This window comes from Hypanus sabinus, chromosome 2 (genome assembly GCF_030144855.1).
Source record: "Hypanus sabinus isolate sHypSab1 chromosome 2, sHypSab1.hap1, whole genome shotgun sequence".
NCBI lineage: Eukaryota > Metazoa > Chordata > Chondrichthyes > Myliobatiformes > Dasyatidae > Hypanus > Hypanus sabinus.
The window spans coordinates 6,987,326-7,002,220 of NC_082707.1; positions in this window are offsets into that span (position 1 = coordinate 6,987,326).

A 14,895-nucleotide genomic window follows, 5' to 3' on the forward strand; every position below is an offset into this window, starting at 1 on the left:
TTCCTCCCACATTCCCAAGTTGTACAGGTTAAGGGTAAGTCAGTTGTTGGCATGCAATATTGGCACCCAGAGTATCGTGACGTTTGCAGGGTTTTTTTTGTAACACATTCCACGCTGATTTGATTCACCACAAATGGCACTTTTCACTGTATTCTAGGAGTTGGAGACTTGAAGACTTGAAGTTCTTGGAGTCTTCGGTAGCTCGAGTCTAGAGTCTTGGGGCTTGTAGTTCTTGGAGGCTTGAGACTTGGAGCTTCGAGTTTTTGGAGACTTAAGTCTTAGGGCTTGGAGTTCTTGGAGGCTTGAGTCTTGGGGCTTGGAGTTCTTGGAGGCTTGAGTATTGGGGCTTGGAGTTCTTGGAGGCTTGAGTCTTGGGGCTCGGAGTTCTTGGAGGCTTGAGTCTTCGGTTCTTCCAGCTCGATTCCTGGGCGGGTAATGGGACTCCTGGGCAAACAACCAGACGGAGGCGAGAAACTGGAAGGGATGGAACCAACCGTAGGGTAACGGCAAGGGGCCTGGCTTACCCGACGGAGGCGAGGGACAGGTAGGGACAGAACCAACGACAGGTTAATGTCAAACTGCCTGGCTTACCCGACAGAGGGAACGGACAGAACCGATCGCTGGGTAACGGCAATCGGCCTGGCTTCCCCGACGGAGGCGAGTGACAGGAAGGGAGCTCGGTCTCGGGTGGCTCCAAGACTCGAGGCTGCCGGTAACCTCGGCGGGCTACGGATCAGCCAAATCCATAACTCACTGAATGAACTAGCCTTCCACTGATGGGTTACTCCAAGAGGAGACTGACGAGATGACACCCCACCCCCCCCCCCCCCCACAACTACACTCAATCCTAGAGCCACTTATATTCACTGCCTCAAGATGAGCATCAGGTGCAAATGCTTGAGCCCAACCGAAACAAGGGACAGTTGGAGGACCCGGAGTCCGGAGTCCACAGACCGAAACCTGAACCGGATTACAGACTTTGGACCAGACCAGGACAGGTACTGAACATTTCAACCTAGGGAAGTGATAGCAGTCGCTACTCTGTGCCTCACATAAAACTAAAAAACCCCGAAGAGATCTTTTCGCAGCCCCATCATTACAGCGAACACAACACAAATTTATCCAGGCCTTCCACATACGCATGCCCTTAATTTCAAACAATATCCCGGTAAGCATTATGTGTAACCGCTCCACAGACACAACCTCCTTCGTAAAATGAGCTGACCGCAACAGAATGCAGTACTCTAGATCGATACAATATATCGAAGCAAAACGCTGAGAGGGAAGGAGTAAAGGCATTTCGCAGAGAAGTCATTTTTTTTTCCTGCACTGGTAAAAGAGGCTAGACTGCATAGGCACGTGACCGAGAGAGACGAAGGTTTAAAAAGGAGAGGAATTTTTCAAAGGTCTTTTTAAATAGAAGCCAACGCTGAGAGTGAAGGAGTAAAGGCATCTCGGGGAGAAGTCATTTCTTCTTTACTGCTCGGGAAAAAGAAACTAGACTGCGCAGGCGCGTGAAGTAGAGCGCCAAAGGTTAAAAAAAAAGACCGCCATATACTGTGGCCATCGTCAAAGTGGGACGGCTTCGGCTCAACAGGCTTCGGCGTGAACAGGCAGATTCAAGGGTAGGTTCCAGCAAGTTTTCTTTTGTTTGTTTCGTGTACAGAGAATGTCAGGCAATATGTTGAAATGCACCTCTTCCAGGATGTGGTAAGTCAGAGAGACCTCTGCTGTCCCTGACAACGACACCTGCAAGAAGTGCATCCAGCTGCAGCTCCTAACAAACCGTGTTAGGGAACTGGAGGAAGAACTGGATGGCCTCCGGATCATGAGGGAGAATGAGGAGTTTATAGATAGTAGTTTCAGGAAGGTAGTTACGGCAACGGAGCAGCGCACAGGTAATTGGGTTACCATCAGGCAAGGGAAAGGGAAAGTTCAGGCAGAGCAGGGCTCCCCTGTGGTCATTCCCCTCAAAAACAAGTATACTGATTTGGATACTGTCGGGTGGGATGACCTACGAGGGGCAAGCTGCGGCAGCCGGATCTCTGGCACTGAGTCTGTTTCTGCAGAGCAGAAGGGACGGTGGAAATAGAGGAGAACGGTGGTGATAGGCGACTCGATAGTTAGAGATACAGAGAGGAGATTCTGTGGACGTGACAGTGACTCCCGGATGGTTTGTTGCCTCGCCATTGTCTCATAAAGCCTCAGCATCACATCCAAGTTCTTGTAATCTAGTTCTCCTGAAATAAATGCGAACATGGCATTTGCCTTCCTCACCACCCACTCTGCAAGTTAACCTTCGGGGTGTTCTACACAACGACTCCCAAGTTCTTCCTGCCTCTCAGATTCCTGGATTTTCACCCCGGTTAGAAAATAGTTCGCACCTTTACTTCTGCTACCAAAGTGCATGGCCATGCATTTTCCAACATTGCATTTCATTTACTAATTTCATTCCCATTCTCCTATTCTCAATCCTTCCGCAGCGTTCCACGTTCTACTTGTTTCCTCCTCACTACCTGCCCATCCACCAACCTTCGTATCAAAGTCATCTATTCCATCATTTCAATCACATATTTGACAGAATGGTGTGAAGTGGTCCCAACACCGCCCCCTGCGGAACACCACTATTCACTGGCAGAAAACCAAAAAAGGATCCTTCTGTTCCCATTCGTTGTCTTCCACCAATCAGCCAATGTTCTACCCATGTTACATTCTTCCTTTTTGAAAGAGTGGAGTAACTTTTTGCAGTTTTCCAGTCCTCTGGCACCACGCCAGACCCCTGATTTTTTGGTATATTCAAGTCCTCTTGAAATAAATGCTAACATCGCATTTGCCTTCCTCGCCAATTACTGAATCTGCAAATTAACCGACAGAGAGTTCTGCTCAAGGAATCCTAAAACCATTTGTGTCTCAGCCTTTTTATTTTGTATTTTCACCCCATTTCGAAAATAGTCAGCCCTTTCATTTTTTATTCCAAAGTGCGTAACAATACATTTTCCGACACTGTATTCCATCTGCCACCTCCCTGCCATTCTCCTAATCTGTATAAGTCCTTCTCTAGCCACTCTACTTCCTCAAAACTACCTGCCCCTCGGCCTGTCTTCTGTCAGTGGGTGAGCATCTGGGGGACAGTGATCACCGCTCCCTGGCCTTTAGCATTATCATGGAAAAGGATAGAATCAGAGAGGATAGGCTAATTTTTAATTATGAGGCAAATTATGAGGCTATAAGGCTGGAACTTGAGGGTGTGAATTGGGATGATATTTTTGCAAGGAAATGTACTATGGACATGTGATCGATGTTTAAGGTATCTCTTTCAGGATGCTACGGATCAATTTGTCCCGGTGAGGAAGATAAAGAATGGTAGGTTGAAGGAATCATGGGTGACAAATGAGGTGGAAAATCGAGTCAGGTGGAAGATGGCAGCATACATGAGGTTTAGGAAGCAAGGATCAGATGGTTCTATTGAAGAAAATAGGGTAGCAAGAAAGGAGCTTAAGGAGGGACTGAGAAAAGCAAGAAAGGGGCATGAGAAGGCCTTGGCGAATAGGGTAAAAGAAAACCCCAAGGCATCCTTCAATTATGTGAAGAACAAAAGGATGACAAGAGTGAAGGTAGGACTGATTAGACATAAAAGTGAGAAGATGTGCCTGGAGACTGTGGAAGTGAGTGAGGTCCTCAATGAATACTTCTCTTCGGTATTCACCAATGAGAGGGATCTTGATGACGGTGAGGACTATATGAGTGAGGTTGATGTTCTGGAGCATGTTTGTATTAAGGGAGAGGAGATGTTGGAGTTGTTAAAATACAGTACAACGGATAAGTCCCTGGGGCCTGACGGAATATTCCTCAGGCTGCTCCACGAGGCAAGGGAAGAGATTGCTGAGCCTCTGGCTAGGATCTTTATGTCCTCGTTGTCCACTGGAATAGTACCAGTGGATTGGAGAGAGGCGAATGTTGTCCCATTGTTCAAAAAAGGTAGTAGGATAGTCCAGGCAATTATAGACCATTGAGCCTTACGTCTGTGGAAAAGCTATTGGAAAAGATTCTTAGAGATAGTATCTGTGAGCATTTAGAGAATCATGGTCTGATCATGGACAGTCATCATGGCTTTGTGAAGGGCAGATCGTGTCTAACAAGCCTGATAGAGTTCTTTGAGGAGTTGACCAGGCATATAGATGAGGGTAGTGTAGTGGATGTGATCTACATGGATTTTAGTAAGACATTTGACAAGTTTCCACACGGTAGGCTTATTCAGAAAGTCAGAAGGCATGGGATCCAGGGCAATATGGCCAGGTGGATTCATAATTGGCTTCCTGCAGAAGGCAGAGGGTCGTGGTGGACGGAGTACATTCAGATTGGAGGGTTGTGACTAGTGGTGTCCCACAAGGATCTGTTCTGGGACCTCTACCTTTCGTGATTTTTATTAACGACCTGGATGTGGGGGAAGAAGGGTGGGCTAGCAAGTTTGCAGACAACACAAAGGTTGTTGTAGATAGAGTTTAGGATTGTCGGAGACTGCAGAGAGACATTGATAGGATGCAGAAGTGGGCTGAGATGTGGCAGATGTAGTTCAATCAGGGGAAGTGTGAGATAGTACACTTTGGAAGGACAAACTGCAAGGCAGAGTACGAAGTAAATGGCAGGATACTTGGTGGTGTGGTGGAGCAGACGGATCTGGGGGTGCATGTCCACAGATTCCTGAAAGTTGCCTCACAGGTAGATAGGGTAGTTAAGAAAGCTTATGGGGTGTTCGCTTTCATAACTCGAGGGATAGAGTTTAAGAGACGCGATGTAATGATGCAGCTCTATAAACCTCTATTTAGGCCACACTTGGAGAACTGTGTCTAGTTCTGGTCGCATCACTATAGGAAGTATGAGGAAGCATTGCAACGTGTACAGAGTAGATAGTATGGATTATCATCAGAGATCAAGGGATCTAGCGCTTTTTTCTTTGGAGAGAAGGCGGATGAGAGGAGAGGTGATAGAGGTGTACAAGATATTAAGAGGAATAGACAAAGTGGACAGCCAGCGCTTCTTCCCCAGGGCACCACTGCTCAGTACAAGAGGACATGGCTTTAAGGTAAGGGGGGGGAGTTCAAGGGGGATATTAGAGGAAGGTTTTTCACTCAGAGAGTGGTTGGTGCATGGAATGCACAGCCTGAGTCAGTGGTGGAGGCAGACACACTGGTGAAGTTTAAGAGAATACTAGATAGGTATATGGAGATATTTAAGGTGGTGGGTTATATGGAAGGCAGAGTTTGAGGTTCGGCACAACATTGTAGGCCGAAGGGCCTTTACTGTGCTGTTCTGTTCTATGTTCCATATTTTATGTTCTATATTGTCTCTGACGGCACAAACTCTAATTGCATGGGGCTTAAAGCTCCTATTTCTCAATGTATTGTAACTTACTTAAATGATCAAAATCGATTAAAACAATTAGTGATTTATGATGATACTCGGCACTTTGCTGCACTTAATCCAAGGGGAATAGTACTGGACCACTTACACCACTTTGTCAGAGGTGTTTCCAGGGTATCTGGATTACGGAACTTCTGCTGTCAGATGTTTGCTTCTCAATACCCAATTTCCCCGGACTGAATCCGAGCAGATTTATTCGCCCGTTCCTTTACTGGATCTCTCCGTATTTTTACCTCTTCTCTGTTTGATTGCCGCTGATTTACTTTCCGAAGATTTGTCTGTCCGTAACACTCCCGTTTTAAATGTCCATCTTTTCGACAGAAAGTACCGATCACTTCTCTGGTCAAGGCTCTACGTTCAGCTGAAGCCCTTCGATTGAAATGTTAGGCTCCCTATCGGCTGAGACATTCGTGGGGACAGTACTCGCCGATATCAACCGAGATACCTCAGCTCTCAAATCTGCCACGACCTCCGTTTGTGGGACAACAGTCGTTTCTATGAATTATGTTCTACCAACAATACATTCACAATAACGTTGTGTTCAGATTATAAATCAGGGCTCAATTCTATATTCACAGTGATCAAACTGGTAAACTGTTAGCTAATCAATTAAAAGCTGTTTCGACCAAGCGACAAATTATTAAAATTCGTAAACAAGACTGTAATTTAACTACTGATCATAAGGAAATCAATAATACTTTTCAAGATTTTTATAAATCTTTATATCAATCAGAATTTGATGGTTACCTGTCCATAATGGATAATTTTTTTAACAACTTGAATATTCCTAAACTGATTGGTGAAGATCGTAGCTTGTTTGATGCTCCTATCTCTATGGCCGAAATAGGTGAGGCTGTCTCATCAATGAATTCAGGGAAAGCTCCTGGCCCTGATGGTTATATTGTAGAATTTTTCAAAACTTTTTCTTCTTTGCTTTCCCCTTGGTTATGTGAAATCTTTAACGATGCATTTGCTAAGAAGAGATTACCTCAATCTTTTTATGAAGCTACTATTTCTCTAATTCTTAAAAAAGATAAAGATCCTACTTTATGTACATCTTATCGCCCTATATCATTATTAAATGTAGATTCTAAGATTCTTACAAAAATTTTAGCCACTAGATTAGAAAAGATACTACCACAGATTATTTCAGAAGATCAAACTGGTTTCATTAAGAATCGGTATTCTTTTTTTAATGTTAGAAAATTGATTAATATAATTCATACTTCATCACCCACAGTCCCAGAATGTGTTATCTCATTAGATGCTGAAAAAGCCTTTGATAGAGTTGAATGGACATATTTATTTAATGCATTGAGAAATTTTAATTTTAGTCCTAATTTTATATCATGGATTAAACTAATATACTATAAACCTGTTGCTTCTGTTCTTACAAATAATTATAGATCCTCCTTTTTTCAATTATCTCGTGGTACGAGACAAGGTAGTCCTTTAAGTCCTTTATTATTTAATATTGCATTAGAACCTTTAGCCATTGCTATTCGTGAATCTTCTAATATTTTTGGTATTACCCGTAATGAGAAATTATATAAATTATCACTTTATGCTGATGATTTGCTGTTATATATTTCTGATCTTGATATATCTATTCCCACTATTTTATCCTTGTTGGCTCAATTTGGTAGTTTTTCTGGTTATAAATTAAACTTAGATAAGAGTGAATTATTCCCTTTAAACGCGCAAACTTTATTGAATGACAGGATTCCATTTAAAGTTGTTACTGATAATGTTATCTATTTAGGTATAAAAATTACCAAGAAATATAAAGATTTATTTAGACTGAATTTTTTACCTATGCTTTTTCAAATACAACACCTTACTACAAGATGGTCTCCCTTATTCCTATCATTAGTTGGTCGGATTAATGCTATTAAAATGATGATTTTACCGAAATTTTTATATTTATTTCAAGCCTTACCAATTTTTATTCCTAAATCCTTTTTTGACAACATTGATTCAAAAATTTCCTCATTTGTGTGGCAAAATAAAAACCCCAGGTTAAGTAAAAGGCAATTACAAAAATCTAAAAAAGATGGTGGTTTAGCTTTACCTAACTTTAGATTTTATTATTGGGCGAATAATATCCGTAACCTGACGTATTGGAAATTAGATTTGGACTCATTATTGTGTCCGCAGTGGGTAAATTTGGAATGTAATGAGGTAAAGGGATATTCTTTATTCTCTGTTCTTGGTTCTTCTCTTCCTGCTGATTTAGTTAAATTCAATAAACAGATATCTAATCCTGTTATTAAACACACATTACGAATTTGGTTTCAATTTCGGAAATTTTTTACTCTGAAAAACTTTGTCCTTGATAGCCCTATTTTATTTAATTTTTTCTTTAAACCTTCCTTGACAGATCAAGTCTTTAGCATATGGAAAAGGAAAGGTATAAAATGTTTTCGTGACCTTTTTTTTTGAAGGTACTTTGATGTCTTTTGACCAACTTTCCAATAAATTTAAATTACCTAAATCTAATTTCTTCAGATATTTACAAATCAGTAATTTTTTACATAAAGTTTTACCATCTTTTCCCAACTCAACTTCAACGGATTTCTCAGATTTGATTTTTACCTTAAATCCTTGTCAGAAGGGACTAGTTGCTTTTATTTACAACATGATTATGAAGATACAACCAGAGATGTCTGATAGAATTAAACAACAATGGGAAAAAGAACTTCGATACAATATACCAACAGATAAATGGGAAAAAAATTTACAAATGGTTAATTCTTCTTCTATATGTGCTAAACATGCTTTAATACAATTTAAAATTGTACATAGAGCTTATATGTCTAAAGATAAACTTGCTCGATTTTATTCTCATATTAACCCTCAATGTGACAGATGTCATTCAGAAGTGGCTTCACTGACCCACATGTTTTGTCATGTCCCACTTTACATAACTATTGGAAGGACATATTCGTTACCATTTCCTCAATTTGGAACATCGATTTACAACCTCACTTTATTACTGCAATTTTTGGTATACCAAATGAGGATGGTAATCAGTTTTCTCCTTCAATCAGACGAATGATTGCTTTTGTAACATTAATGGCCAGAATGTCTATATTACAAAATTGGAAAGAAGTAAATCCTCCTACCACGTCTCAGTGGCTTTTTCAAACTATTTCTTATCTGAGTTTGGAAAAAATTAGAAGCACTATTTTTGACTCGTCAATTAAATTTGAAGGAATTTGGGGACCGTTCATTCGACATTTTCATATGAATTAATTTGGCCTTTCCCAGACCTTCTCTCTGTTTATTCTTGTTCAGGTATGGAGTTCCGGAGTTCTTTGACACTATCATATACTTATAAACTGTTATTATTGCCCATGTTAGTTTTAGTTTAGTGTTTGTTTCATATATATTTTTTCTTTCACACATTTTTAATTTTTTTCTTTTTCTTTTGATGATTATTTTTGGTTTTTTTTCATATATAATTATATAGACTCGATTGATTAATGTACTTTTTTTGTTGATGTTTAATAGGATATTATTATCCTATTATCAATGTAATCTGAAGTCTATTGTATTCATAACCTATTCATTATTATGTTATGTTTTTTTTATATTTATATGAAACTCAATAAAAAGATTGAAAAAGAAAGAAAAGATTATAAATCCATTTCGCCCTGAAACAGGACCCAAAATGAAAATAAAAAATCCCAACGTTATCCTTGCACTCCCATCTTTACCCTGTAGCGATGTAATACATACAGAGCTAGAGACAATGACACGCTGTCGGTAAGTCGTTTCGAGACTAGTTTATTCAAACTTCGCGGCGCTGGCATTTAATCCCAAGCGCCCGCCCTCTCCGGGCGCAAATGACGTCAGAGGTGCATTACCAAATTCTCTCCCCACGCGCTAGCTATTTGTGAGCCCGTTCGCCTGCGCAGAAAGTGGGTCGCCACAACCCCATATTACCGTTATTCACCGGCAAATATCAACAGACATCAGTCTCATTTCCTTTGTGCAATCTCGCATCATTTCTTCACAAACATGTTCATAGTGCATGCAACTATTGAGAGCTTTCGACCATTATGAGGTCAATCATCAGGTGTCTTCCAACACCAATTGTCATGGACCGTTCAGAAATCCGCATTCCGTTGCACGGTCTGGTTCACGTACTCCGGACTCCAGGTTCTCTGGATGTCCGTAGTTTCGGTTGGACTTAATATAAGTACCTGATGCTCATCTTGGGGCTGGGAATATAAGGGGCTCTGGGATTGAGTGTGGTTGGGGAGTCATCTTGTCAAGAATCCGTGGAAGCAAAAGGCTGGTGGAAGGCCGGAACGGCCACTTGCCATCTTTAGGCCACGTTGGCGAACCATTGCTTCTTCGAGCCTTGCTGTCAGTAGTCGGTGCAGTCATTGCGGCATGGATTCGGCCATTTCCCGAGCCAGCTGAGTGGCCGTCAGCCATAACGAGCTAGAGAGTATTCCGGTTGTTTGCATAGCCAGGCAAGGTTGCTGGTCGTAACGGCGACTCAGAAGAACCCCGACGCAGAGATGGAACTGTCTGTCTTTCTTCGGTGTCTGTCTCTTACTGTCCTCGCCCCTTGGGGTAGGTCTAGCCGTTCTGCCGTTGCCCAGTGGAGAAATCTGTCTTGTCTTGGCCTCCGTAGGTAGGTCTGGCCTTTCTGCCGTCACGCCATTGACTTGCCCCATCTTGGTGTGGAGTGAAAGTTGAGTCCCGGCTTATCTAAGGATAAGTCCCGGCTCTATGTTCATGTAGAGTTCCTAGTCTGCCTCCAAGACCCCAGCCTCCAGCTTCAAGCCTCAAGACTACAGCCTCCAGCCTCAAGCCTCAAACCCCGGCTTCCAGCCTCAAGCCTCAAGACCACAGGCTCAAGAACCCAGGCCTTATCATGTCTTCTCCTGGTTTGGGCTTCAAGCCCGAACCACGACCCAAGTTTTGGGTACTTTTACAGACTCGGGCTCGGAATCCATGCCCAGGCTCCTTGTTCACAGTTTCGCGTCCTGGTCCTGCTTCCCTAGCCTAGTCTGCGACCTGTTCCCGTCCTTTAGTTTGTATCATCTGTTCCTAGTACTTCAGTGTCTGTAACCTGCATTTGGGTCCATTCCCAAGGCCCCCACCCCCATTGACACCAATCATTTCTGAACAGTGAGGAACAATTTGGTTTGTATCTCAGTTTTCGATTGGCAGGTTCTCCTTCATTACCACATTTACTGCTGGCTGACACAATGTTTGTCCTCCAAAAGTCAGATCTAAAATCTGGTGAAATCGTGATTTTTCAAAGGTATTATTTCCATCCATTGGTATAACCTTGGTGCTGCTGTTACACAATATGTCTCTTTCTTGATTGCATATTGTAAGGAAAAAATGATTATCCACAAGCAAAATAAACAATGACAAGTTTCTATAGGTTGTGAAAGCACAATTTGTAAGTTTTGTCTCTTGAATTTACCCACATTGGGTGAACCTTTTCACTCTAATTGCCCCTTGTACAATATTCTCCTGTGTAGAGTTACTACTGTTCAAGGCATCCTTTGAAATATACTTAACTGTAACCAGCTCAACGAATATAGTCACTGGAGCATTTCTCTTCCCATCCTCTATACACGAGGAACTGTATACAACAAAATAAAAAACTTTCCCTTTGTGTTTTGTTCTCAAGTATCTTCTTCCACCTTTCCCCTTATTGGCCATTTGCTATGAAATCGCAATACCCCAGAACAATGAAGATTACCTGCACGGAAGGTAGAAACTTTAATAGCCTTTCCATCTGTATGCCAGTCCTTCAGCGCCAAAGATAACTGATCAAGACATTTAAACTCAAACATCTAGCTGTAGTGGCAAGTTAAATGTGTGTTTTAAGATGATGAAGGAATTAATGCTGAAATGCTGTTTGGACCATCCACTTGAAATTAACATGACAAAATACCGATCACTGCAAAATTATTTTCCAAGGAATCTGAAACTTAAAATCAATGTCAAAAGTCTTGAACAGCATCTTCCATGTTCTGTAAAATAAAGCAATCTTGTTAGCTAAATATTTTTAGGATATCTCCTTGAATACTCCAATCGTCCCAACATTATTAGTTTCAAATTCGCAATTGAACTATAGAGTAATAAGCAAATTTCTCTGGATGCAACTTTTCATACAGAAATATGGGCAACGTATATCCGGATTAGAGGTGCAGAAATTTCCATTTCAAGCAGGATTACGCATGGCCCACGTGGAATGCAGGATTCCCTAAAATCAGTTACATGGGAAGCAAATATGAAACACAATCTAAAACACAGAAGTCCATGCTTACACTGTTTTTCCTTGGGAACCTTCCTCAATGAACTACAAAACTTAAAATAACCATTAATTTCCATTATGCAAAACTTTTCCTAAGAACCAAGAAAAAAAAAGACGATAAGACCATAAGACAGAAAAGCAGAATCAGGCCATCTGACCCATCGCGTTTGCTCCACCATTCAATCAAGGCTGATCTTATTTTTTCTGTCTCCTCCTCAATCCCAGTTCCAGGCATCTCCCCGTAACCTTTGATGCCATGTCTAATCAAGAACATATCAATCTCTGCCTTAACCACACCAAACGACCTGGTTTCCGCAGCTTTACGTGGCAATGACTTCCACAAATTCACCACCCAGTAGCTAAAGAAATTTCTCAACATCTCTGTTTTGAAAGGACGCCCCTCTATCCTGAAGTTGTGCTCTCTTGTGCTAGACGATCCCTCCACGGGAAACATCCTTTGCACATCTACTCTGTCTAGCCCTTTCAACTTCCGAAAGTTTTCAATGAGCTCCCTCCTCATCCTTGAGGACTTGAGGCAAGGCTAGTCTGGGATGCAGCCAAGGGGCCAGGGCTGCAGAGGGGCCCAAAATAAACTAAATATATAAACAAATGCGTATGAACTTTATTTTTCGCAAATACCTTTATTCTGGTCGCTGTGCTGCGAGCGTGTTTTCAATGTCAAAAGACCTTTGGAACATGCCCTGGGAAGCAGTCATCTGATTTGTTTAACGGTATGTCTATCAAATTTGGCTATGGGTTATTGGTTTAAACTTTTGTCAGTGGGAGGGTTACAAGGTCGTGCTCAGCATCCTTACAGCACTGATCCTGCTCGCTGGGGAAAGGAAATGTTTGATGATTCAGTCCGAGCATACTGGGCTAAGAAAGGGCCGGAGTCCTGTCAGAATAAGGATGTGGATATCAAAGCTTTGGAACGAGTATACAAACAGCAGAGACGTTTTTTCTCCAAATTTCATTTCGAACGCAAGCTCGTAAATGGTGAGTATAGTACATATCAAGACAATGGCTCTTATATTCCTCTTCCATCGGAAGGGGAACACTTCGTCTTCCCCGTAACTTTACTAAGCCAACTAAGCCTAAGTCAATTTTTGAGTGCATTAGATGCTCACCTTCAAACTAAGAATCTGCATTGCTTTCTGTCCTCCCTCTTAAGGCCAGTAGCTTCATAGCCTACGTGTTGTACTAAACCAATTGTCATGGTCCGCTCTGAAGTCCGCGTTCCGGTTCACAGTCCAATATGCGGACTCTGGACTCCGGGTCCTCCGGCTGTCCCTTGTTTCGGTTGGACTTAACCATAAGCATCTGATTCTCAACTTGGGGCTGGGAATATAAGTGGCCCTGGGATTCAGTGTGGTTAGGTGGTCGTCTTGTCAAGATACCGTGGGAGCAAAAGGCTGGTGGAAGGCTAGAACGGCCACTTGCCATCTTTAGGCCACGTTGGAGAAACATTGCTTCTTGGAGACTTGCTGTCGGTTGACGGTGCGGTCATTGCGCAATGGATTCGGCCGTTTCCCAAGCCAGCTGGGTGGCCGGCAGCCACTCCGAGCTAAGTAGGAATCTGGTTGTTTCCATAGCCAGCCAAGGTTGCTGGCCGTGACTGCGACTCAGAACAACCCCGATGCAGAGATGGAACTGTCTGTCGTTCTTTGGTGTCTGTCTCTTACTGTCCTCGCCCCTAGGGGTATGTCTAGCCGTTCTGTCCTGCGGGGGAACACTGTCTTGTCTTGTCTTTGCCTCCATCGGGTAAGTCAGTCCATTCTGCCGTTACCCGCGGATGGACCTGCCCCACCTTGGTGTGGAGTGAAAGTTGAATCCCAGCGTTTTGAAGGAGAGGTCCTGGCTCTATGTTGATGTACAGTTTCTAGTGTGCCTCCAGGCTCCAGCCTCCGAGTTATGCAAGCCTCAAGACCCCAGCCTCAAGCCTCAAGACCACAGCCTCAAGCCTCGGGCCTCAAACTCCAGCCTCAAGCCTCAAAATCTCAGCCTCAAGCCTCTGGCCTCCAGCCTCCAGCTCCAAGAACCCAGACCTCGTCACGTCTTCGCCTGGTTTGGGGTTCGAGCCCGAATCAAGACCCATGTTCTGGGTCCTGGTACAGTCCCGGGCTCGCTGTCCATGCCCAGTCTCCTTGTTCCCAATCCCTCGTCCTGGTCCTGTTTACCTGGCCTAGTCTGCGACCTGTCCCGTCCTTTAGTCTGTCCCGCCCTGTTCCTAGTACTTCAGTGTCTGTGTCCTTCATTTAGGTCCATTCCCAACTCTCCCCGTTATGACACCAATGTCTTGGACCACAGCTTTGACATTTAGACCAGTGCCACCGTTGCTCTTGTTCTTGCCTTTTTTTGCTTGGAACAGCAGCATTTTACGGTGTCGGCAGGGGCCTATCAGGCCTTCCAGCCCAGTGGCTCCGGCCCCACTAATTCCGGCCCTGGGCCTAAGCCATCAACACTTCCTCGTATGAGAACTTTTCATTCCTGTATTCATCTTTGTGAACCTCCACCGGGCCTTCCTCATTGCCAGCACATATTTTCTAAGATATGAGTCCCAAAGATGTTCACAGTCTTCAAGGTGAGGCCTCTACAGTGCCTTATAAAGACTCGGCATCACATCGTTGGAGCTTGATGGGAGCGCCACATTAATGCATTGATGCAACCTTTTTAGGGCACAGCCATTTAGAAGTCTTTGCACTTTCTCAGACACATTCTGTCTGCACTTATGCAATACTCCACGGGTCACCTCGATTAGCCCCTGCAGCTTCTAATATAGCCTTGTGGCGGCTAGCCCTGCTCGTCTCAGTGTGCTGTTTTCACTCGTTGCGTATCGCCACGGCTACAGCCTCCTGTAAATCCCCCAGTGTTCCCTGGCCTTGTGTCTATTTCTCTGGAGGACTGGGTGTAATAATGAAGTTAAACACAGAAGGGTTAACTTCCATTCCTCCGTTTTATCTTTTCTTCAGAATGCACTGGAAAGTTCCCTAGGGTCGTCTCCCAATTCCACACTTTGGTATTTTCGTAGGCAGAATAAACAATTGGGACACACGGAAAAGGGGTAGGATAGAGTGTCACAACAGGTTTCCTGACTGTGGTGTTTCCTGAACTCACTCCATCATCACAGGCGCCATTGGTGATTTCTATACTTAGTCTTGGAAACATCGATAGGGCGAGGGCCA